This window comes from Phocoena sinus, chromosome 12, assembly GCF_008692025.1.
Source record: "Phocoena sinus isolate mPhoSin1 chromosome 12, mPhoSin1.pri, whole genome shotgun sequence".
Taxonomy (NCBI): domain Eukaryota; kingdom Metazoa; phylum Chordata; class Mammalia; order Artiodactyla; family Phocoenidae; genus Phocoena; species Phocoena sinus.
The window spans coordinates 2,483,395-2,509,103 of record NC_045774.1 but is presented as its reverse complement, the minus strand read 5'-3'; the positions used below and the strand labels follow the sequence as shown (position 1 = coordinate 2,509,103).

The 25,709-nt window shown below is 45.6% G+C and overlaps 1 protein-coding gene and 1 long non-coding RNA gene across 7 annotated transcripts in view; one reads left to right on the top strand and one right to left on the bottom strand.

The window, feature by feature from the left end:
- Nucleotides 1-25,709, bottom strand: part of RPS6KA2 (ribosomal protein S6 kinase A2) — a 356,893-nt gene that overhangs the window by 224,984 nt on the left and 106,200 nt on the right. The window lies entirely within an intron of this gene.
- LOC116763334 lies at nucleotides 323-10,473 on the top strand. The gene is made up of 3 exons (XR_004352482.1): nucleotides 323-5,090; nucleotides 5,226-5,409; nucleotides 6,430-10,473. It is a non-coding gene; the product is annotated as an uncharacterized LOC116763334 (long non-coding RNA).

Sequence of the window (25,709 nt, the reverse complement as noted above, 5' to 3'; positions counted from 1 at the left end):
GAGGATGGAGTTCCTGATCAAATGAAAAGATCTTTGAAACTGCCAGTGCCAAGGCTGGCCGTGTGGGCCTCCACCTCCCATTATGTGCGATGTGTGTGGCCAGAGTAAATGGCAGGGGACACTGTTGGCTGTTGTCGCTGAGGCTGTAATTCCAGGCCCCAGGAAGGCGGGGCTGGTTTCTACCCACGGATCTAAACATCACGCACAGCCTGCCAAATCCAAGCGAAGTCTCGAGCCGACACCTACTCCTGAGCTGCAGAACCCGGCACCTACCACCTGCTGAACAGGTCCTCTGGGCGTCCAGCAGGCAACGCGGTTCCAGACATCCACACGGAACTCCTTCCCCACCCCCTCCCTGCTTGCGCAGGACATGGTCCCAGCAACGGCACGTCCTCCACCCAGTGACTCAGGACAGAAAAGGGGACGTGGTTTCTGTCCCCCACACTGACCCGTCTCTCCGCCCTATCTTTGTATTGCCAGCCTCGGCCCCCCGGCGGGGGCTGCACATCCCCTGGGTTCCGGCAGCATCACCACCCCCGGCCCCGCCCAGGCCCTCCAGGTCCAGTTCCGTCTCAACCCATTCTGCACGGAGCATCCAGACCGACTCTAAAATGAGAACCTCAAATCCTCCAGGACCCTCGTCATCCTCAGGGAGGAGCCCAAAAAACCCCTGAGATCGGCGCCCGAGGCCCGACCTGCTCTCCCGCTCTGCCAGCCCGGCCTCAGCCACCCTCTCCTCGGCTCGGCACCTTCAGCCCGGACGCTGGCTCCACCCATTCCGCTCTCAGGGGGCACCTCCGACCCACCCTCTGCGCTTCCAGAGCACTCTGGGCCACCCTGCCCGCACACAGCCGCGTCCTGCTCTGTCGCCCCCTGTCCGCAGGGCCCTGCGGGCCGGGGGGTACCTTACTTGCCCTCATAAGGACAGTCGCACCCCCAGACCCAGAGCCTGGGCCCGCGCTTCAGGGGTCCTCGCCTTCACAATCCCAGCACAACCCACGCCCCAAGGGGTCGGTGTCGCGACCAGCTCTGTTCAGGATCCAGGAACTGCTATTCCAAACTCCCAGCCGCAGAGTCAAACCCCACGAAGGTGGGTGCCGTGAGGGTGAGTGTGATGACCTGGGAGACAGACGGACGGACACGGTCCACGGCGCGGGTGTGGACGGGCCGCACCGAGCTAGAGAAGGCGAGTCAAGCCCGCTCTCAGTGTGGATGCCCTTCCCACTGGTGCCACCTGCACGTTTTCTCGCTTCTCCTCACGTGCCGACGCACGATTTACGCAGCACCGTGGGATCCGCAAACTTGCGGGGGCAGCTGAGGAAGACTTTACGATATTCAACAATTCGCATCCTTCCTGAACGTGTACCTGCTCCCCTAAGCATCCGTACACACGCATGAACGTGCTGCTGGCTCTTTCACCTCCACTGTGTGGAACCAGAGGCTCCTCTAAGAGATGGTAAAAACAGCAATGTGAGTGACACCAATTTATATGACGAAATACAACGTTTGGTAAAATTTTTTCTGATAACAAAGTTATGAGACCTCATTACAAAGGTGGAGCAGGAGATACAAAATTCTCAGTTTATATCTAAATCTAAGCACGCCTTAAAGAATTTTATGGATGATTTCAGTTGCTTTTGGCAGAATTAAAGTTTTCTAAAATTAAATGAATAAAAAGTTAAGTACGCTGACTCAAAAAAGGTTATGTAATTTGGCATTACTGCTCATAAAGCAGTGTATGTGAAAAACCTGACTGTAACAGCGTAATTAGTTAATTCTGCTGAATTTAAGGGAAGGAAAATAAAATGTATGGAATAACGTATTTTGTACATTATGTATGCTTTAATTTTATTACTCATCCAACTGTCATTAGCCTGTCACCAACCAGACATGAATATTTAAATTTAGTCATTATGGGTATTTTATTGATTTTCAATCATAGATAACGCATAGTTTTAAACTTATTTTTTGAAATTTTGGTGTTTGGCAACTCTATTTGTTGGGGTGGGAATAGATAACATGTTTTACTTACAACTTTTAAATGTTTTAAAACATGGGATAGGAGGGCCTCCACTTACACACTTCTGGGTCTGTTGTGAGAGTGGTCACTGATTGCACACCCACTGGTAGCCTGCCTGCTCACTATGTATTTCTGAAATGAAATGCATGTGTATATATGTCTACGGTTACACAGGCAAATTTAAGAGTTATGTGAATTGTTTAATACTGCAATAACATTTCTGAAAGGAATTAATGACTCTCTTTCTCTATCAAGATAGAAGATACCATGAATCAACTCACATTAACACATCAAGCCGCTCAGAAAATCCCAGCTTTGAGGTGTGTTTCCCCTCAACAGCTGAAACACACGGTCGTCAGGAGAGAACGTCTGGACTCTGGTTCCATCACCTCATGAATGCACCTTTCCTCCAGCTTGGTCTTAGCTACCAATGGGATCAGTGTGTTACGTGTTTACGCAATTCTGCTCGCAATATCCATTTATTCAGGAAATCAGTACTAATCCCTGAGGCTGTGAAATAACCTCTGAAGAAGCAGTGGTGAACAGGGAGATGCTGGCTTCACAGAGCTGGCCTTCTGGTGGGGGAGCAGTCACGGAACAAATGACAACATAGTTAACTGTGCATGTACGGCTGTCATGGGAACAGGTAACAGGAGGGCCTCATCCCAGGCCAGAGAGACAGGGAAGCCCCAGGGAAAATGAAAAGCAAAGGGTGAGTTAGGTATTATCCTGGCAAAGAAAAAAAAGGAAGAGAACCACCCACACAAAGAATATGGAGTCCTGATCAAAACACAGCCAACCCCACGTGAACAGCCCCCGAGCTTGAGACAGCTTGGTGTACTCAACGCCCGTGAGAAGGGGCCTCCAGGGAGGACAGGGGCCCGCCTTCCTCTCCAGAACTTTAGGTTCTGTCCTGAGTGCAAGGGGCCACTAAGGGGCTTTAATCAGAATGTTTTTCTCCGATTTTACACTCTGTGTGGTAACTGACTCTGATCCAGGAAGAGCAGGAAAAGAAGGGTAAGAGGTGCTGGCACATCTGCAGGAAGCAGACGGTGGGGCTGGGCCAGGGCGTGGTGAACAGCAGGCCCGTGGAGACCTCGTCGGCGGGAGCATCAGCTGGACTGGGGATGGACCAGATGACGGGCGGACAAAACCGAGAGGGCAAAGGTGATGGTCAGAAACCTGACAGGGTAGCTAGCTAGAGACACACCATTTATACTCACATGGTATCTCCATTCTTATCTCTGTCCCAGACTTATCTACCAAGCTTCAGACAAATGTATCCACTCGCTGCTGGAAACTGTAACTCCACGATCTCCCTGGAGACTCAAGTAACACATCCAGACTGAACTCATCATCTTCCCCTGACTCAGCCAGGAACACAAACAGCTCCTCCATTTTTCCTTATCATAGCAAATGTCCTACCATTTGCTAATCACCTGTGATGGTTAATTTTATGTGTCAACTTGACCGGGTCAGAGGAAGCCCAGAATTTGGTCACACGTTATTCTGGGCACGTTTGTGGGGAAGTTTTTGCACGAGGTTAACATCTGAACCGGCAGACAGGGTGAAGCAGATGGCCCTCCCTAGTGTGGGGAGGCCTCATCCCATCAGCTGAAGGCCTGAGTACAACAAACATGAGAGAGACTTCCACCTGCCCGGCTGCCTTGGAGCCGGGATATCAGCCTTTTCCTGCCTTTGAGCTCAAACTGGAACACTGGCTCTTCCTGGGTGTCAAGGCTGCCAGCTTTCAGACTGGAACATATACCACTGGTTCTCCTGGGTCTCCAGCTCTGACTGCAGATATGGGACTTGTCAGCCTTTGTAATCACATGAGCCAATTTCTTGTAGTAAATCCCCTTCTGTCTCTGTCTCTCTCTCTCTCTTTCTCTCGCCGTGTGTGTGTGTGTGTGTGTGTGTGTGTGTATATATATATATATATATATATATATATATATATATGTATCTCCTATTAGTTCTGTTTCTGGGGAGAAGCCTGACTAATACATCAGCCAAAGAGGGGATGGTGTTGCCTGGGAGGAAGGTAAACTAAAAAACGAAACACACAAAAGCCCCCAGAAAACTCGTATAAGTTACAGGGTACCCTGATGTCATGAATAAACTCTAGAGCAAAGAAAGAGAATGAGGCCAGAGTTTACTTCAAAGTCATGCAGGTTGGACTGTGGCAGAGTTTCACTGGGTGCATGGCCACCCCGCTGGGGGCTCTACCTCGCAGACCTGTATACTGCTAAGTGCGGCTGTGTGGCTAGGGTCAGACCAACGGAACATGAGGGGAAACTGATGTAACTCCAGAACATCTCAGTAAAGGTGAAGTCATCTTCCTAGACCTTTACCTCTTCTGGTTTTTGAAGGTCGGAAACCTAATTTGAAAATGGTCTGCTTTTAACCCCAGGGACCAGCACCACACTCTGAAAGATGCTGGAGGAAGGAGATGGAAGGAATCAAGGCCCCTGAATGACCTCATGTAGCGGAGCCTCCACACCAGCGTGGGTTGTCGGTCCGTCTCTGGACTACGTTCCATTAGAGAGATGAAGCTCTCCCCTATTCGTCACGATATTCTGGAGTCTCTTTGTTACAGCAGTTCAGCTTTATCATAACTGAAACAGACACATGGGATTAAGCACATGGGGAATCACTGCGGTTCCACACAGTGGGGACAGAAGTGACATTTGTCTTCTGTGTTCACTGCTGCAGCCCAGAGGACGGAACTACTGGTATCTGCACGTAGTAGGCACTCTGCAAGCATGTGTTGAGTGAATAGATAGGGGGAGTCAATGCCAGATTGGAATTGAAAGGAAAGTGAAGAAGTGGGGGCGAGGGTATCGAGTGACATGTCTGTTACAAAGATCTGCTGAAGAGAAGGGAGCGGCTCTGAGGAACCCTCTGAGTGTCTCTGCGTGAGGATGAAGGCACGTGTGCGTGAACGTGACACTGCAAAGACAAGGGCAGAGCTAAACAAAAATGGAACACGTACAGTATGAGAAAGGAGTGAGACGAAAGAAATGAGTATTGAACAGTCTTGTGCATTTCCTGATTACCCTTAGCGGGGGTAAGATACTTTCTTAACGTTGCTGGAAGGGAAGAAGGAGGGGCTGGGTATAGACAAGTATCAGCTGTAGGGTCAGAAGCAGGTATCTGAGGATGTTTCTGAGTGTTGGCTTCTATTTTTTTCCTCTTTCTATAGAGTAGGAAGCAGGGTGAACCACTGGAGAGAATGGTGCCCAGAATAGGGGCCCAGCTGATGTGAGCAGAGGAAGTTGAAAACAGTCATCGTGGAGAAATAGCAGAGGGAGCGCAGGACCACGCTGGGAAGAAAGGGGCATCCTGAAAGGCTCGCTAATGAGGCTGTTACAGTCACGATCCACCCGGTATGTGTTTCCCTGGTAATCTACTGTCAGAGTTCAGACACAGACACGGAGGACGGAAAAGGACTGGCTTCTTCCAGGGTTGTGCTTTTCCCAGATGAACAGAATTAAACGGCTATAGGACGAGACGTTTCAGAGAATCACACTAGACTAACTGCTGGACCCTTGTTGGATGAAAGGGAAGTGGTGGCAGGAAGGGCTGGTGGGGCAGGTGGGTGGACTCATCGATGGCCTGGAGGGTCTTAACAGGAGGATGAGAACCTACAGTGTGGCCCCATACCTGGCCAGTTAGGACAGGAAACAGAGGCAAACAGAATGGTTTTGTAAATTAAGACTGATTAATTTCCAGCATGACAAAGTTGAGAGGAGGGGGCCGGTCTGGAGTAGAAGAAAACGTCACTGCGGGTGAGGGGGCAAAGGAAGTAAGAGACCATGTGTACGAGATGAGTTCCTGGTGTGGATGTCGAGGGCCCTACGGGAGGGTGCTCTCAAAGTGGCCAGAGAAGGCGCCACGGCCACACCAAGTGGGGCAGACAACAGCCAGGAGTGGAGGGGAAGGCGGTGAGGCCAGATCGTGCGAGATTTACAGGAGCAAAAGCTTTCCAGCTAAGAGAAGAGCTGTGGTCGGAAGGCTACCCGAAGGGCAGGGAGACAGTGACCCAAGCTCCGGCGCTCGGGCGTGAGGGGCAGTGGGCGGGCAAACGGCCTCCACCGGACAGGATCCCAAAGGATCAGGAACCAGCCAGGTCGCGGTTACAGAGCAGAAGGGATACGAGAGGAGCGTCTAGGAGTCGGGAAGGGTGGGTGGGGAGAGGCACGTCCCAAAGGCTGGGTTTGGGAGGCTGTGTGGAGAGACAGAGCGTGAGTGTGGGAACGGTAACAACTGGCTGACGAGGCTGCACCTTGAGTGGTGACGGGACAAAGGGACACAGGCTCTGGTCAGCTTGCAGGGACCGCTGCACACTCTCCTGGGGGTTGACAAACTCATCCGATGGCTGTAGCTCCATCTTTCATCCTTGACAGAGACTCCACTGTACCTTCCCGAACAGTCTGTCTGTCGCTGTAAACGGGGTCGGTCTGAGATGGCCGGTCCTTTATCAATCAGTTGCTGTTCCTTTTGTCGATGCGTGTGGACTGTCCTTTGTAGACACCATCCGTCCTGGACCTCATCTAGTCATCCACGGGCTTCGGACATCTTCAGTTTCACAAACTCATAGATTGATGTACACATGTAATCCGTGAGGAACCTTGTCCAGACCAGGAGACTGGGACCCACAGTGAGCTTCAAAAGAGAGGTTTTATACTCCTTTCTCTATTACTATTAACCTTGTGTATCCCCAAAACAAGAGAGCTTGGGCCCTGAGAACAGGTCTTCTGAGCCCTGGCTCTGCCGCTTACAAGCCCTGCGACCTTGAGAAGCCTACAGGGAGCGTCCCACAAGCCAAGAACCGTAATCTCATCTTATAAAGGGAGATAAGTGCCCTACGGTGCCTGCCTCGTACGCCACTGTGGCCGCTGAGCGGTAAGAGGTACACGGTGCTCTCACGGTCACAGCAGGAGTGCAGCTGACCATTCATAGTTCCGGGCAAACATAAGATGGCGTGTAGGTTCAAAATGCCTGTTTCCTAAGCGGGGGCTGATTCCTTCTGATGCTGTGATGAGGGATTTGTCTTAATCCCCCTGGTGTGTCTGCTTCTGGCCTTTCCCACCTGTGCTTTTCCAAGCTGCCCCTGGGAAGCTACTTGTGGGATCAGACTGGATTTTTGAAAATAATTTCTCCCTTTTCCTTTTCATTAGGACCACGTGAAGTTACATTGCCTAAATTGTGCACTGAGAATGTCTCTTGGGAGTTGTTTCCCTCTGGCTTTGTCAAAGCACCTGCTTCATAAGGCCTGCCTCCTTGGAGCCTGGGACACGTCTGACCACCCAGCTCGTCCTCCGTGACACAACTGTCCCCGTACCTCTGCTCGGACCTCCCCCGATAAACCGCTCCCATCTCCTTCCTTACTGGCTTCCCCTGATGACCCACGGATTTCCCTGCAGTCACAGGCCTTTTGCTGGGGGCTCAGCAAGTACAGCATCGTTCGTTCTGACTCCCCCATCCATCCGTCTCTCTGAATCTGCTAAAACTTTCTTAGTCGCTCTCTAACCATGACTCATCTCACCAAGCAAAACGGGTAAAGCCATGTTATTAACTATGTTGTCATTTTAAGTTTACAACCCACGGAATACTTATTCACCGGCGGATGTCGACAGCTAAGCATGTTGATTTAAACACCCTTTTCCAATTATGTCATTATGGGAATAACTGGACACATTTTGAATCTTAATTATCTTTTTATGCTATACCGTAGGCCATAGGTGAGGGATGACAGCTTTCTTTGGACTGACACCCTAGCTTGTACACAGGGGTCAAGTCACATGAGCTGAGATCCGTTTTAAGTTCAAAGAATATACGTTTTAACTTCCTGAGGAAGCAGAGACCATGATTTTACCAAGTTGCCACGTTAATCAAACAGAGACACAGCCTTGAAGGGGAGTGAGTTCACAATCAGAGCTCAGGCAGGTCAACGGTGTGTCCCGTGAGAACGGCGGCCACCAGGGGTGTGCCATTGCTTTCGGAACCCGCGTCATTAAAAATACATCTTCTCTTCTCCAGTGTTCCCCTTGGTTGCTCAAAATTTCTTCACAGAAGAAATACAAAGAAGAAGAAAAAGTAATACATAGCACACGAAATCAAAGAACCAGGGTTTCGTTTAGAAGAATGCAAAACTGTATTTACCGTGATTACGATTCAGAAAAACTGGCAGCCTCCAATTTCTTTTCTGCAATTCAATTAACCTTATGCGTACCTTTCTGCTTTAAGGTGTTAATTTTTTTCCACTCAAGTGAAAACAAAAGGAGAATGAAATAAATTATGAGAATATGAAATGTAACTGATTAAAAAAATGGAAGAGATTGGCATTTCTTCCTCGGGGAACATTTGTTTTAGGGGTCACCTTTCCATTCTTCTAACTGCTGTCTTCAGAAAGACTTATATTATTAATTCTGGATATTATTAATTCTGGATATTAATTATTTTCATTTTTTTGAAGAAACTGGCTCACGTTTCTCACAATCAAGGAGTTGGAACTTGATTTTGCATAAGATATGAGCATTGCATCTGGAAAAGAACTGCCCCATCTCCCAAATAATTAGGATAAGTTCAAGGAGATCATAAGTAACAGACGCTTAAATACCCCTCACACTCACAAGGAAATCTTCAGATAGAACAGTACTATACAGTCTGCAGCCAGGGTGGTTCAAGGTCAGTTTCTCCTTCCAGATGCATCTGCAGACAGTCAGCATCTCCCCACCACTGGACCCTCTACAAAAAGCACATCTAGAGATACGCAAGCTGTGGATGAAATGCAGCGGGTTTGCTAGGGGCACGTGTTTTATAACATGCATGTGTAACTGATGGACTTGGGACCGACCAGGTGTGAATATAACGTAAAAGCTGCAGCGGGCGTGGACCAATGTCTCTGGCGCACAAGGGTTGTAAGTCACGACACTAAACACAAAAGGCTAACACAAGTGAGCAGGGCAGGACGCAGAGGCGCGCTCTTCCATAAACGATGCCCTCTGACCCCACGCTGTCCCTCTTGGTCCCGTCTGGTCACATGTTCCGCCTTGAAAGTGTCTGTTGCACGCGTCTCCGGATCTTTGTCAAAAGAAACAAGCGCAGACAGTGGTCCAGAACGGCCGGCGCTGGCATCGCTGCGTTTGCCTGTGGCCATCCACCTCTGTCCTCGTCTCCAGGGCCAGGCACCTCCACCCGTCCTCCCCTGGTCTTTCATCAAGCCGCCTTTGCCTTCCTCTTTATTAAAGTTCTGTGTGTACCGCAGCTTACTTCATCTATCAGGAATTTCATACGCCCTTTCTGTGCAAGGATCTTAATTAGGATTTTTTTTTTTTTTTTGGCTTAGTGTTCCGGTTACAAAATTTCCAAGGTTTTGAGTATTCTATCCCAACCCTACGTCTTCCCAAATCCTTGCTATTCTCAGTGGATGAGTTTGCAGGATGCATACTTCACAGTAACACACCTGCACCGCCAATCCATTCCTGAAAACTTCAAAGGTAAAACAGCTCACTGCATTCAGTGTCTCACTAACTTTTAACCCAGTTATGGTGGTGGATGTACGGAGTTATAATTCATGTAATTAAAATATATTCGTTTCTTCATAGTTCACAGTTGTTACTAAAACTTTGAAGAGTTTATAATTATTCACTTACCTAGACATTTAGGTACAATTGCTATAATTTGTGATGTAATGTTTAGCCCTTAGGAACAAAACTTTCTGCCTGAATGGGAGCCTCTTCAATTTCCCCTGCAACACCTCTTTAAACTGGGTATTCTGATCTTTTCCCAGATAGTTATTTTCAGCCGTGTCTCTGATTACTGCTTCTGTTTCTGCTGTTCCATTCTGCCCCTCTGTAACATCGAAAATACTGAAGTTCACACTGGTTTCCTAGTGGTCCATATCCATTAGCTTTCAATGAGGTTTGAGTCTAGACTGACCCAGATCCCTCTTCTGCGCTCCAGGCCCCTGGGTCCTGTATCTACCCAGCACCCTACTGTGACTACCTCGAAGACACGTCCATGTCACCTTGTGCAGCCAGTACCTCTTGCCGTGTTCCCTACCCCAGCAATGGCGTCCTCCCAGCTGAGCAAGCCAAGAGCTGGCAGTCAGCTCTGACATTCCCTGTTCCTCCTTCCCCACATCCTGTCTATCACCAAGTCCCATTAATCTCCCTTTAAGCAGTTCTCAGATGACTCACTTCTCTTTGTATCCACCGCCACCCACCCTCCTGACGCAGGCTGCAGTCTCGGACTTGGGCCACCGCAGCAGCCCCTCTCTGGACCCTCCGAATGCAATGGCCAAGGTGACCCTGAAGAGACACCAGACTGAGCACATCACCAACCCCCATCTAAACTCTTCCAGAAAACTGGGAGTGGAAGAAAATGTCTTCAATGTGGTAAAGGCCACATTCCCCAAACATTTAGCAAATATCACACTTAGTGGAGAAAACTTAAAATCAGAAGCAAGGATTCCTCCTTAACATCACAACTGTTAAACAAAGGTCCTTACCAATGCAGTGAGATAAAAGAAGGAGAGGGAGGAGGGGGAGGGGAGGGGAGGGAGGGGAGGGGAGGGGAGGGAGGGGAGGGAGGAGCGGGAGAAGGGGAGAAAAAGGGGGAGAGGAGGTAGGAAAGAAACGAGTGGCACACGGTTTGGAAGGGGGAAGGTGAAAGAATATCCTTATTGGCAGATGACACAGTCCTAACCATAGAAATCCCGACAGAACAGAGGGACTTAAAACTAATGAAAGTTCCAAAAGACTGAGGGATATAAAATCTGCTTAAAAATCAATAGTATTTCTCTATGACTACAATAAACAAAGTTTTTATCAAACTTCTGTGTTGAAATTTCATCAACTGCTTTTTCTGTATCAATAGAGATAATCACATGGTTAATGTACTTATCAATGAGAAAAGACAGGAACCCAATCAAAACATAGGAACATTCTGAAAGCAGTTTGGAGCAAGCGAAATCTACATGACTGGAAAGTACATGAAGACACTCTCAACTCATTAAACATGATGAGAAAAATAAAATAAAATGAGGAGACGTCACTTTACAACCATTATATAAAATTTTAAAAGAACGATAGCACCAAGAGCTGGCGAGCAAGTAACCCGTCATGCACATGCCCCCGCATCACCAGGGCCTGTGAACAGGACTTTATTTGGAAATAGGGTCAAAATAAAACAAGTCCGAGATATCCATAATCAGTGATTGGGAAGAGGAAAATTATCCAGAAAAGTCTAGAATAAAGGATGCTTAGGGAAGAGAATTAGTAGGAAAAGAGAAAGAAACCTAGCATCTACTAGGTATCTACCTTGTGGTTAGGGCTTGACATCTATCATCTTATAAAATGTTCTCAGTAACACTGAAGTAGGCGGTGTCATCTCTTTACATAGATAGAGAGGTGACTTCCTTAAAACCAGACAGCAGGACTAGAACCCAGCTCCATCTCACCTGGATAGCTACAGCTCAGGAATAAGAGAATAATCAGTTTCCAAATGCAGCATTAGTCTTAATGAGGAAATATTGATGATTTACTAAGAAAAAGGTAAACAGTAGCCTTCTAGAAACAATTTCAGTGGCATGGTAAGGGACAAAGCTGGGTTAGCGGTAACAGAAGAATTCAAATTACCTTGACTTAGGTCTTCTCTGGTGGCGCAGTGGTTAAGAATCCACCTGCCAATGCAGGGGACACGGGTTCGATCCCTGGTCTGGGAAGATCCCACATACCGGGGAGCAACTAAGCCCGTGTGCCACAACTGCTGAGCCTGCGCTCTAGAGCCCGAGAACTACAACTACTGAGACTGCGTACCACAACTACTGAAGCCCGCGCATCTAGAGCCTGTGCTCCACAATAAGAGAAGTCACTGCAACGGGAAGCCCGCGCACCGCAACGAAGAGTAGCCCCCGCTCGCCGCAACTAGGGAAAGCCCGTGCGCAGCAATGAAGACCCAATGCAGCCAAAAATAAATAAATAAAAATAAATAAATTTACAAATTATCTTGACTTATACTAAAGGTTAGTGAATGTCTGGGCACATTTAAAATGATGGAAGAAATATAGAATAAAGGTGTTAACAAGAAAAAGGGGAGGGGGGACCTTGAAGATGGCGGAAGAGTAAGACGCGGAGATCGCCTTCCTCCCCACGGATACACCAGAAATACATCCACACGTGGAACAACTCCTACAGAACTCCTACTGAAGGCTGGCAGAAGACCTCAGACCTCCCAAAAGGCAAGAAACTCCCCACGTAACTGGGTAGGGCAAAAGAAAAAACAGAGACAAAAGAATAAGGACGGCACCTGCACCAGTGGGAGGGAGCTGGGAAGGAGGAAAAGTTTCCACACACTAGGAAGCCCCTCCGCGGGCGGAGACTGCGGGAGGCAGAGGGGGGAGTTTCGGGACCGCGGAGTAGTGCACAGCGACGGGTGCGGAGGGCAAAGCGGGGAGATTCCTGCACAGACGATCGGTGCCGACCGGCACTCACCAGCCCGAGTGGCTTGTCTGCTCACCCGCCGGGGCGGGCGGGGCTGCGAGCTGAGGCTCGGGTTTCGGTTTTGGACGGAGCTCAGGGAGAGGACTGGGGTTGGCGGCTTGAACATAGCCTGAAGGGGTTAGTGCACCACGACTAGCCGGGAGGGAGTTCGGGGAAAAGCCTGCACCGGCCGAAGAGGCAAGAGACTTTTTCTTCCCTCTTTGTCTCCTGGTGCGCGAGGAGAGGGGTTTAAGAGCGCTGCTTAAAGGAACTCCAGAGACGGGCGCGAGCCGCGGCTGAAACCGCGGACCCCAGAGACGGGCGGGAGACGCTAAGGCTGCTGCTGCCGCCACCAAGGGGCCTGTGTGCGAGCACAGGTCACTCTCCACACCCCTCTTCCGCGGAGCCTGTGCAGCCCGCCACTGCCAGGTTCCCGGGATCCAGGGACAACTTCCCCGGGACAACGCACGGCGGGCCTCAGGCTGGTGCAACATCACGCCGGCCTCTGCCGCAACGTCACGCTGCCTCTGCCGCCGCAGGCCCGCCCCGCACGCAGTGCCCCTCCTTCCCCCATCCCCCAACCCCCGGCCTGAGTGAGCCGGAGCCCCCGAATCACAGGCTCCTTTAACCCCGTCCTGTCTGAGCGAAAAAACAGACGCCCTCCAGCGACCTACACGCAGAGGCAGGGCCAAATCCAAAGCTGAGCTCCTGTGAGCTGTGAGAACAAAGAAGAGAAAGGGAAATCTCTCCCAGCAGCCACAGAAGCAGCGGATTAAAGCTCCACAATCAACTTGATATACCCTGCATCTGTGGAATACCTGAATGGACAAGGAATGATCCCAAATTGAAGAGGTGGAATTTAGGAGCGAGATCTATGATTTTTTTCCCTTTTCCTCTTTTTGTGAATGTGTGCGTGTATGCTTCTGTGTGAGATCCTGTCTGTATACTCTTGCTTCCACCATTTGTCCTAGGGCTCTATCCGTCCATGACTTTTTTTTAAAAATTCTTTTTCTTAATAATTAAGTTTAATTGTAATAACTTTATTATACTTTACCTTCGTTCTTTCTTTCTTTCCTTCCTTCCTTCCCTCCTTTAGACAACGAATCACCCCAAATTGAGGAGGTGGTCTCAGGGAGCAGGATTTATGATTTTTCCCCCTTTACCTCTTTTTGTGAAGGTGTATGTGTATGCTTCTGTGTAAGATTTTCTCTGTATAGCTTTGCTTCCAACATTTGTCCTAAGGTTCTATCCGTCCCTTTTTTTTTTTTTTTTCTAAATATTTTTTAATTCAATAACTATATTATACTTTATTTTATTTTTACTGTATCATCTTTCTTTCTGTCTTTTTTCCTTCTTTCCCTCCTTCCTTCCTTCCTCCCTCCCTCCCTCCCTCCCTCCTTTCTTTCCTTCTTTGCTTCTTTCTTCCTTCCTTCCTTTCCTCCTTTCCTTCTTTCTTTACTCATACTTCTACTAATTCTCCCTACTTTTTCTCCCTTTTATTCTGAGCTGTGTGGATGAAAGGCTCTTGGTGCTCCAGCCAGGAGTCAGGGCTCTGCCTCTGAGGTAGGAGAGCCAACTTCAGGACACTGGTCAACAAGAGACCTCCCAGCTCCACATAATATTAAACGGTGGAAATATCCCAGAGACCTCCATCTTAACACCAGCACCCAGCTTCACTCAACGACCAGCAAGCCACAGTGCTGGACAACCTATGCCAAACAACTAGCAAAACAGGAACACAACCCCACCCATTAGCAGAGAGACTGCCTAAAATCATAATAAGGCCACAGACACCCCAAAACACACCACCAGACGTGAACCTGCCCACTAGAGAGACAAGATCCAGCCTCATCCAGCACAACACAGGCACTAGTCCCCTCCACCAGGAAGCCTACACAACCCACTGAAACAACCTTAGCCACTGGAGACAGACATCAAAAACAACGGGAACTACGAAAGTGCAGCCTGCAAAAAGGAGACCCCAAACACAGTAAGATAAGCAAAATGAGAAGACAGAAAAACACACAGCAGATGAAGGAGCAAGATAAAAACCCACCAGACCTAACAAATGAAGAGGAAATAGGCAATCTACCTGAAAAAGAATTCAGAATAATGATAGTAAGGATGATCCGAAATCTTGGAAGTAGAATGGACAAAATGCAAGAAACAGTTAACAAGGACCTACAAGAACTAAAGACGAAACAAGCAACGATGAACAATGCAATAAATGAAATTAAAATCACTCTAGATAGGATCAATAGCAGAATAACTGAGGCAGAAGAACGGATAAGTGACCTGGAAGATAAAGTAGTGGAAATAACTACTGCAGAGCAGAATAAAGAAAAAAGAATGAAAAGAACTGAGGACAGTCTCAGAGACCTCTGGGACAACATGAAACGCACCAACATTCGAATTATAGGGGTTCCAGAAGAAGAAGAAAGAAAGAAAGGGACTGAGAAAATATTTGAAGAGATTATAGTTGAAAACTTCCCTAATATGGGAAAGGAAATAGTTAATCAAGTCCAGGAAGCACAGAGGGTCCCATACAGGATAAATACAAGGAGAAACACGCCAAGACACATATTAATCAAACTGTCAAAAATTAAATACAAAGAAAGCATATTAAAAGCAGCAAGGGAAAAACAACAAATAACACACAAGGGAATCCCCATAAGGTTAACAGCTGATCTCTCAGCAGAAACCCTACAAGCCAGAAGGGAGTGGCAGGACATACTGAAAGTGATGAAGGAGAATAGCCTGCAACCAAGACTACTCTACCCAGCAAGGATCTCATTCACATTTGATGGAGAAATTAAAACCTTTACAGACAAGCAAAAGCTGAGAGAGTTCAGCACCACCAAACCAGCTTTACAACAAATGCTAAAGGAACTTCTCTAGACACGAAACACAAGAGAAGGAAATGACCTATAGTAGCGAACCCAAAACAATATATAAAATGGAAATAGGAACATACATATCGATAATTACCTTAAATGTAAATGGACTAAATGCTCCCACCAAAAGACACAGATTGGCTGAATGGATACAAAAACAAGACCCTTATATATGCTGTCTACGAGAGACCCACTTCAGAACTAGAGACACATACAGACTGAAAGTAAGGGGATGGAAAAAGATATTCCATGCAAATGGAAACCAAAAGAAAGCTGGAGTAGCAATTCTCATATCAGACAAAATAGACTTTAAAATAAGGACTATTAAAAGGGACAAAGAAGGACACTACATAATGATCAAGGGATCGATCCAAGAAGAAGATATAACAATTGTAAATATTTATGCACCCAACATAGGAGCACCTCAATACATAAGGCAAATACTAACAACCATAAAAGGGGAGATCAACAGTAACACATTCATAGTAGGGGACTTTAACACCCCACTTTCACCCATGGACAGATCATCCAAAATGAAAATAAATAAGGAAACACAAGCTTTAAATGATACATTAAACAAGATGGACTTAATTGATATTTATAGGACACTCCATCCAAAAACAACAGAATACACATTTTTCTCAAGTGCTCATGGAACATTCTCCAGGATAGATCATATCTTGGGTCACAAATCAAGCCTTGGTAAATTTAAGAAAACTGAAATTGTATCAAGTATCTTTTCCGACCACAACGCCATGAGACTAGATATCAATTACAGGAAAAGATCTTTAAAAAATACAAACACATGGAGGCTAAACAATACACTACTTAATAATGAAGTGATCACTGAAGAAATCAAAGAGGAAATCAAAAAATACCTAGAAACAAATGACAATGGAGACACAACGACCCAAAACCTATGGGATGCAGCAAAAGCAGTTCTAAGGGGGAAGTTTATAGCAATACAAGCCCACCTTAAGAAGCAGGAAACATCTCGAATAAACAACCTAACCTTGCACCTCAAGCAATTAGAGAAAGAAGAACAAAAAAACCCCAAAGCTAGCAGAAGGAAAGAAATCATAAAAATCAGATCAGAAATAAATGAAAAAGAAATGAAGGAAACAATAGCAAAGATCAATAAAACTAAAAGCTGGTTCTTTGAGAAGATAAACAAAATAGATAAACCACTAGCCAGACTCATCAAGAAAAAAAGGGAGAAGACTCAAATCAATAGAATTAGAAATGAAAAAGGAGAAGTAACAACTGACACTGCAGAAATAAAAAAAATCATGAGAGATTACTACAAGCAACTCTATGCCAATAAAATGGACAATCTGGAAGAAATGGACAAATTCTTAGAAATGCACAACCTGCCAAGACTGAATCAGGAAGAAATAGAAAATATGAACAGACCAATCACAAGCACTGAAATTGAAACTGTGATTAAAAACCTTCCAACAAACAAAAGCCCAGGACCAGATGGCTTCACAGGTGAATTCTATCAAACGTTTAGAGAAGAGCTAACACCTATCCTTCTCAAACTCTTCCAAAATATAGCAGAGGGAGGAACACTCCCAAATTCCTTCTACGAAGCCACCATCACCTTGATACCAAAACCAGACAAGGATGTCACAAAGAAAGAAAACTACAGGCCAATATCACTGATGAACATAGATGCAAAAATCCTCAACAAAATACTAGCAAACAGAATCCAACAGCACATTAAAAGGATCATACACCATGATCAAGTGGGGTTTATTCCAGGAATGCAAGGATTCTTCAATATACGCAAATCTATCAATGTGATAAACCATATTAACAAATTGAAGGAGAAAAACCATATGATCATCTCAATAGATGCAGAGAAAGCTTTCGACAAAATTCAACACCCATTTATGATAAAAACCCTCCAGAAAGTAGGCATAGAGGGAACTTTCCTAAACATAATAAAAGCCATATATGACAAGCCCACAGCAAACATCATCCTCAATGGTGAAAAACTGAAAGCATTTCCACTAAGATCAGGAACAAGACAAGGTTGCCCACTCTCACCACTCTTATTCAACATAGTTTTGGAAGTTTTAGCCACAGCAATCAGAGAAGAAAAGAAAATAAAAGGAATCCAAATCGGAAAAGAAGAAGTAAAGCTGTCACTGTTTGCAGATGACATGATACTATACATAGAGAATCCTAAAGATGCTACCAGAAAACTACTAGAGCTAATCAATGAATTTGGTAAAGTAGCAGGATACAAAATTAATGCACAGAAATCTCTGGCATCCCTATATACTAATGATGAAAAATCTGAAAGTGAAATCAAGAAAACACTCCCATTTACCATTGCAACAAAAAGAATAAAATATCTAGGAATAAACCTACCTAAGGATACGAAAGACCTGTATGCAGAAAATTATAAGACACTGATGAAAGAAATTAAAGATGATACAAATAGATGGAGAGATATACCATGTTCTTGGATGGGAAGAATCAACATTGTGAAAATGACTCTACTACCCAAAGCAATCTACAGATTCAATGCAATCCCTATCAAACTACCACTGGCATTTTTCACAGAACTAGAACAAAAAATTTCGCAATTTGTATGGAAACACAAAAGACCCCGAATAGCCAAAGCAATCTTGAGAACGAAAAAAGGAGCTGGAGGAATAAGGCTCCCTGACTTCAGACTATATTACAAAGCAACAGTAATCAAGACAGTATGGTACTGGCACAAAAACAGAAAGATAGATCAGTGGAACAGGATAGAAAGCCCAGAGATAAACCCACGCACATATGGACACCTTATCTTTGATAAAGGAGGCAGGAATGTACAGTGGAGAAAGGACAGCCTCTTCAATAAATGGTGCTGGGAAAACTGGACAGGTACATGTAAAAGTATGAGATTAGATCACTCCCTAACACCATACACAAAAATAAGCTCAAAATGGATTAAAGACCTAAATGTAAGGCCAGAAACTATCAAACTCTTAGAAGAAAACATAGGAAGAACACTCTATGACATAAATCACAGCAAGATCCTTTCTGACCCACCTCCTAGAGTAATGGAAATAAAAACAAAAATAAACAAATGGGACCTAATGAAACTTCAAAGCTTTTGCACAGCAAAGGAAACCATAACCAAGACCAAAAGACAACCCTCAGAATGGGAGAAAACATTTGCAAATGAAGCAACTGACAAAGGATTAATCTCCAAAATTTACAAGCAGCTCATGCAGCTCAATAACAAAAAAACAAACAACCCCATCCAAAAATGGGCAGAAGACCTAAATAGACATTTCTCCAAAGAAGATATACAGAATGCCAACAAACACATGAAAGAATGCTCAACATCATTAATCATTAGAGAAATGCAAATCAAAACTACAATGAGATATCATCTCACACCAGTCAGAATGGCCATCATCAAAAAATCTAGAAACAATAAATGCTGGAGAGGGTGTGGAGAAAAGGGGACACTCTTGCACTGCTGGTGGGAATGTGAATTGGTTCAGCCACTGTGGAGAACAGTATGGAGGTTCCTTAAAAAACTACAAATAGAATTACCATATGACCCAGCAATCCCACTACTTGGCATATACCCTGAGAAAACCAAAATTCAAAAAGAGTCATGTACCAAAATGTTCATTGCAGCTCTGTTTACAATAGCCAGGACATGGAAACAACCTAAGCGCCCATCATCGGATGAATGGATAAAGAAGATGTGGCACATATACACAATGGAATATTACTCAGCCTTAAAAAGAAATGAAATTGAGCTATTTGTAATGAGATGGATAGACCTAGAGTCTGTCATACAGAGTGAAGTAAGTCAGAAAGAAAAAGACAAATACCGTATGCTAACACATATATATGGAATTTAAGGGAAAAAAATGTCATGAAGAACCTAGGGGTAAGATAGGAATAAAGACGCAGACCTACTGGAGAACGGACTTGAGGGTATGGGGAGGGGGAGGGGTGAGTTTTGACAGGGCGAGAGAGAGTCATGGACATATACACACTAACAAACGTAGTAAGGTAGATAGCTGGGGGGAAGCAGCCGCAAGGCACAGGGATATTAGCTCGGTGCTTTGTGACAGCCTGGAAGGGTGGGATGGGGAGAGTGGGAGGGAGGGAGACGCAAGAGGGAAGACATATGGGAACATATGTATATGTATAGCTGATTCACTTTGTTATAAAGCAGAAACTAACACACCATTGTAAAGCAATTATACCCCAATAAAGATGTTTAAAAAATAAATAAATAAATAAAAAAAAAACAACCTCAAAAAAAAAAAAAAAAAAGAAAAAGGGCAATTATGAGAGAGTTATTCTAGAAAGGTGAAGAGGAATTAGATTGAGAAGTGGACTAAAGAATTATCTATTATTATTATTGCTCATCATATTTTATTTATTTATCTTGGCTGCCCTGTGTGGCATGCGGGATCTTAGTTCCCCAACCAGGCATCAAACCTGTGCTCCCTACATTGAGAGGGCGGAGTCTTAACCACTGGACTGCCAGGGAAGTCCCTATTACTGCTCGTTATCTTTAAAGAAGAGACTTTTTCTTGCTAATCCTGCACAATCACAGAAAAAGGAAAATATTCCCTAGTGTAATTATATCTGTGTATTGACAGTTAAAATTCATATTTAGTTCATTAAAATGTTTGTGTTCTTTATTGGATCCGGAAAAAAACTAATTTAACTCAGCATATTTTTGTCATGACTAATTCTGTTGGAAACATACTAGGACTAAGCTTGATATCAAATACAGAGTTGAATCACTTGGATTCTACACAGAAAATTTCCATCTCTCAACAGCTGAGCTGTACCAATGGCCTCCTTTATTAGGATGCTGTAAACAGGATGCTTGCTAGGATGTTAAAAAGTAACTGGTGTAAACAAAGGCTCTTCCCTGCAGCTCCCGTTTGTCCTGCCTTGTGATTCTGGCTCGGAGCCAGGAATACAGAAGATGCTGGATGACGTCTCTTGGACGAAGCGCCTGTGATCAGCAGTGTGCTCTGGGAACCAGGCAGACCTGTGCTGCTGCTTACATCAGTGGTCCTCAGCCCTTTTAGCACCAGGGACCGGTTTGGTGGAAGACAATCCTTCCACAGACAGGGGCGGTGGGGTGGGACGGCTCAGGTGGCAATGGGAGCGATGGGGAAGCAGGTAAAGCTTCACTCCCTTGTTCACCGCTCACCTCCTGCCGTGCAGCCCGGTTCGCAACAGGCTGCGGACCGGTAGCGGTCTGCGGCCCGTGGGTCGGGGACCCCTAGCTTAACGATTAACAGCTGTTAACTTACTCTAGGTTTCACCACCATGGCTTACTTTCCCAAACAACTGAAATCTTTACACTGACATTTTCACTATGTGATCGGAATAGGTGACTTCTAAACTGAAGTCCCCACCACTGGTTTCCGTGAGCAAGAAATAATAGACATGATCAGTTGTACCACCAAATTAAAATGTATTGAGTTCTGTGGCTTAAGCTGAGCTAAGTATGTACACAGCTAGGAGGAATAAGAGACAGTCATGAGCTGGACAGTGTGTAGCCGTCAGAGAAGAAAAGGAGGAGCAGGGTTACACACGTGCAAGCCGGGAGCCTGGACAGGGCTCATCCCTGACTCTGCCACCTGGGACATCACTTATCCCAACGGGGGCTCAGTTACCTCTTACTTAAACTGGGCATAATTCATATACGTACCTCCCCGGGTCCTCACAGGGATGACGCCTGTGGAGTTGCCCGTCAAGCTGGGCACAAATGTAACAAATCACTACTTTCATTGATGGAGGAATAAGAACAATGGCCCCAGAAGCCAGAAATAAAGACGGACATGGGGCTTCCCTAGTGGCTCAGTGGTTGAGAGTCCGCCTGTCGATGCAGGGGACACGGGTTTGTGCCCCGGTCCAGGAAGATCCCACATGCCGTGGAGCAGCTGCGCCCGTGAGCCACAGCTGCTGAGCCTGCGCGTCCGGAGCCTGTGCTCCGCAACGGGAGGGAGAGGCCACAACGGTGAGAGGCCCACGTACCGCCAAAAAAAAAAAAAAAAAAAAAAAGATGGACATGTACTTAAGGATAAGTACATGCAGAGAAGAAGAAACTACTTAAGATAACTTTGTACGCTACCTTAATCTCAAATCACATTCCATTTCTTTTTTTTAAAAATTATTTATTTATTTATTTTTGGCTGCACTGGGTCTTCGTTGCAGTGCGCGGGCTTCTCATTGCAGTGGTTTCTCTTGTTGCGGAGCACAGGCTTTTAGGCATGCGGGCTTCAGTAGTTGTGGCACACGGGCTCAGTAGTTGTGGCTCGTGGGCTCAGTAGTTGTGGCTCGTGGGCTCTAGAGCACAGGCTCAGTAATTGTGACGCATGGGCTTAGTTGCTCTGAGGCATGTGGGATCTTCCCGGACCAGGGCTCGAACCTGCGTCCCCTGCACTGGCATGTGGGTTCTTAACCACTGCACCACCAAAGAAGTCCCTCACATTCCATTTCTAATCATTCCTAATCTTTACACCACCTTGTTCTCAGGAAAGTCAGAATCTCCAATGAAATTGGTGAAGACCCTGAGGTAGAGGTGGGTTGAGAGGATTAGTAAATGTCAAATAACAAAAGAGAAGAAAGGATGAATTAAATCCTGGTCCATTCTTCAGTGAGCTGTATGCAATCTTTCTGGTCCCCGCCATCTCTTGGATTTATAGATGTATAAACATAGCCTCTATTCTCCAGGATGGATTTAATTACCATCAATGAGTATTTTTCAAGTAAACACTTCAGTTTCTGCGTCTGCCTCTGACTCAACACAGCTGAAAGCAAATTACAGGTTAAAAAGGTTCATATCATGTACAGAACAACCATGATTTTCTAAATGGAAGGACATCTTTAAACATCTGAGAGGGCTTCAATTTTCATAGACGCCATATTCTATATTTAACTAGAATCGACAGTATAATGTTCAAAATACCCATGGAATACTAATGAAATCAATGCAACTTAAGTTTAATCATGTTTATGTCTCAAATCACCATGCAATGTCTTCTTCTCCTTTCCTTACCAATCTCTTGATTTATTGCTGTAACGATACTCCTTCGGTACCATCATGGGCAAGTCAACTGAAAAATGTATAACTTGAATCTCTGAACATCTGCAAGATTCAGTCCAATTTTGCTTATGTTAAGCCTTATTTCAAATCTGGAGCATTAAAGCTAAAACTTTAGCCTTAATCCCTGAAGCATGCCAGGGCTTTAAATCAATAACAATGGACAGATATTCGCAAACGCTGCCTTCAGTATTGTGATCATTTCCCCAGCAGAATGCACTTTGCTCTGAATTCTTCACTACACTTTCTTGTAAAACAAGGTGCACATGCACACACCCGCACGTGTGTGTGTGTGTGTGTGTGTGTGTGTGTGTGTGTGTGTGTGGTCCAACACCGTCTCTTTTAATTTTTTCCTGGAAGTACATATATTACGTCTTCTACTTCCAGGAAGATGGAACACATGCTCCTTTCCCTATTCCTCTCATTATGAACAACTGAACATGCTGGACATTTCATATAAAACAAACATAAAGACTCTGGAAGGGGGAGAGAAGAAGACCTCAGCTGAAGACTTCAGGCCCTGAGGAACGACACAGTGGTGATGAGTTCCCTGGGTTTGCTTTTTGCCTTGTGTATCTCAGACTTGCAGCTGAAGAAACCAGTAACCCAGAAATAGCAATGGGCACAGACCAAAAAAACCCAAGAAGCCCCAACAAAAGCCTGCTGTCTCATGTGAGAAGCCTATTGTCCTCCCTCACCAGGCTGGAACAAGATGCCCCAACACCACCACCGATGCCCAGTGGACACAAAGGCTCCAACCACTGCCCAGTGGTATTGACACCCTTCCCCTTGGTACCAGTGGAGGCTATGAAAACCTGGAATTCTTGCACCCATCCCTGTGATAATGAGGTAGACCCTCACTTCCTCTGCTGGAGTGGTGTCCGAGCACACCTGTTAAACAAGAGCCTTAGACGAGATCCAGAGTTTCATAGCAAAATACCCCAAAAGTCCAGGTTTCAATCAAAAATCACTCATCATACCAAGAACCAGAAAAATCTCAATCAGAGTGAAAAAGAGAACGATGGGTGTCAAACCAGGATGACAAAAATGTGAAGAATTACCTGACAAACATTTCAAAGCAGACATGAAAAAAAAATGCATCCACAAGCAATTTCAAACAGGCTGGAAAAAAAAAAAAAGATAGAAAACTTCAGCAAAGAGATGGAAAGTCTCAGCTAAGAAACAGGAGATATAAAGAAGAACTAAGTGGAAATTTGGAATCTGAAAGGCACAATAACCAAAATAAAAATTCACAGGTTGAGCTCAAGTAGCTGAATGAAGGGAAAAGAGGAAGGAGCGGGTGAGACGGAGAGTTAAGCAACAGAAAACGCTCATCTCAAAGACCTCAAGAAAGAAGAGCAACGTAAACCCAAAGCAAGCACAGGGAAGGACATAAATAAATACAAGGAAATGAATGAGTGGATCAAGGAACAGAAAGAACGAACAGAAATAAATGAAATTGGAAAGAGAAAATCAATGGAACAAAGAACTGTGTTTTTTAAAAGATCAATAAAACTGACAAATCTCTAACAACACTAACAGAAAATAAGAGAAGAAAGCGAAGACACGGATTACAAATACATCAGGGATGAACGAGGGACATCACTACAGACCCTGCAGACACGGAAAGGTTAACAGGGGAATCCTAGGGACAACTCAGCACACATATTTGACAACATGGATGGAATGGACACGGGGATGGACACACCGCTGGCGTGGTCCACCCCTGGGGCGGATGGACCTCCATAGGAGTCCCACAGAGGCTCAAGAAGGAGGCTTGGTGGTCATGGGTACAGGAAATTCTGGATCCCAGGCACCTGGAGCATAGTCTAGAAGGGAGGGGAACAGAATCTGGAGGAGCACACCTTTAGTGAGGGGCAAGGCCAGTGCAGGCCAGAGGGAGCTTCTAGTACTCAGGGCCCAGGCCCAGGCTCCTCTTGTCCAGGTGTAAGGACTGTACTGATTAAAGATTTTTTTCTTGCTACTGTGAGGGGATGACCGTGAGTTAGAAGATACAGAAGACTACTGGGGATTTGGGGCCGGAGTTAACACCCATCCTGTAGGTTTATATGTGGCTTTATTTAATAAGCATTTATGGGTCTTTGCGATGAGCAGGAGCTGGGCTAAGCTTACAGTCTGGTGGTAAAAGGAGACCCCAGCGGGGCCATGAGAGCGTGGGGAGAGAGGCGCCAGCTTGCCTGCAGCACTGGCATGAGCCCCGCACGCCCTGGGGAGGCCACTACTCTCCCCGTGCTGTCTCCATGTGGTCCCACCAAGGTCCACAGCTGTGCTGTGTCCCTACATGTCTAGAAAATTACTGAAGCCGGAGGGCTCTACCGTCTCAGTTCCTCATCCTATATGTCGTCATGATTTCTGTGGATGGACAAACGTGATCTACATGTGGCCACTGAGACATAAAGTTTATCCCGAGTTTTCTTCTTTTACTGGCAAGGAAGTAAGCTACTCAGTATCTCATGGAGGTGGGTTAATTAGAACACACCAGCATGCAGATTTGGGAGCTGAGCATCTGAGACCTTCCACCTGGCAGTTATTCCTGTAACAGCTGTTTGTGTTTAATTACTTGCTCTGCTGCCCTCAGGTGGGAGTGAAGGTTCTGCTGGGAAGAGAGAGGACTCTCCACCAACGAGGTCTGGCTTCCTGACAGCTTATTTAGAATTAAGCCAAAAACTACAGGAACAGATCATGAAAACACAGTCATAAAATCACTAGGAATGATCAGTCTTTCCTCCAAAGCTGCATCATTGGTCACGTTCTCCAGGGCTCGGTCCCAAATTTAGTTTTTGATGAGTTTCCATCCTTCCCCTGTAGCACCCTGGCTATCACATCTCCCTGCACAGGCACTCTGCCTCACCACCTACACTCTCCCACCACTGACTTTCACTCACCACCCTAGTCTAAGAATACATTTTTTTCCCCTTCAAAGTGTAGGAACCCTGTAGCCACAGATTGACCCTGTGGCCAGCTGGATTGCTATAAACTAGAAGAACACAACAAGGGAAAGTAAGTGTAAGAGTTTTTTTAAAAAATCATACTTGATAGAATAAAATGAGAAAAATAAATCTAAGGGATACTGAAGGGCATGACAGAGGATTTTTATGAAAAATTGGTGCAATCTGTGCAGATGGATTGTGCAAGAAAAGTACAGAAAACAGCCACTGCTTTTTGCTCTGTTCTTTTAAACAACA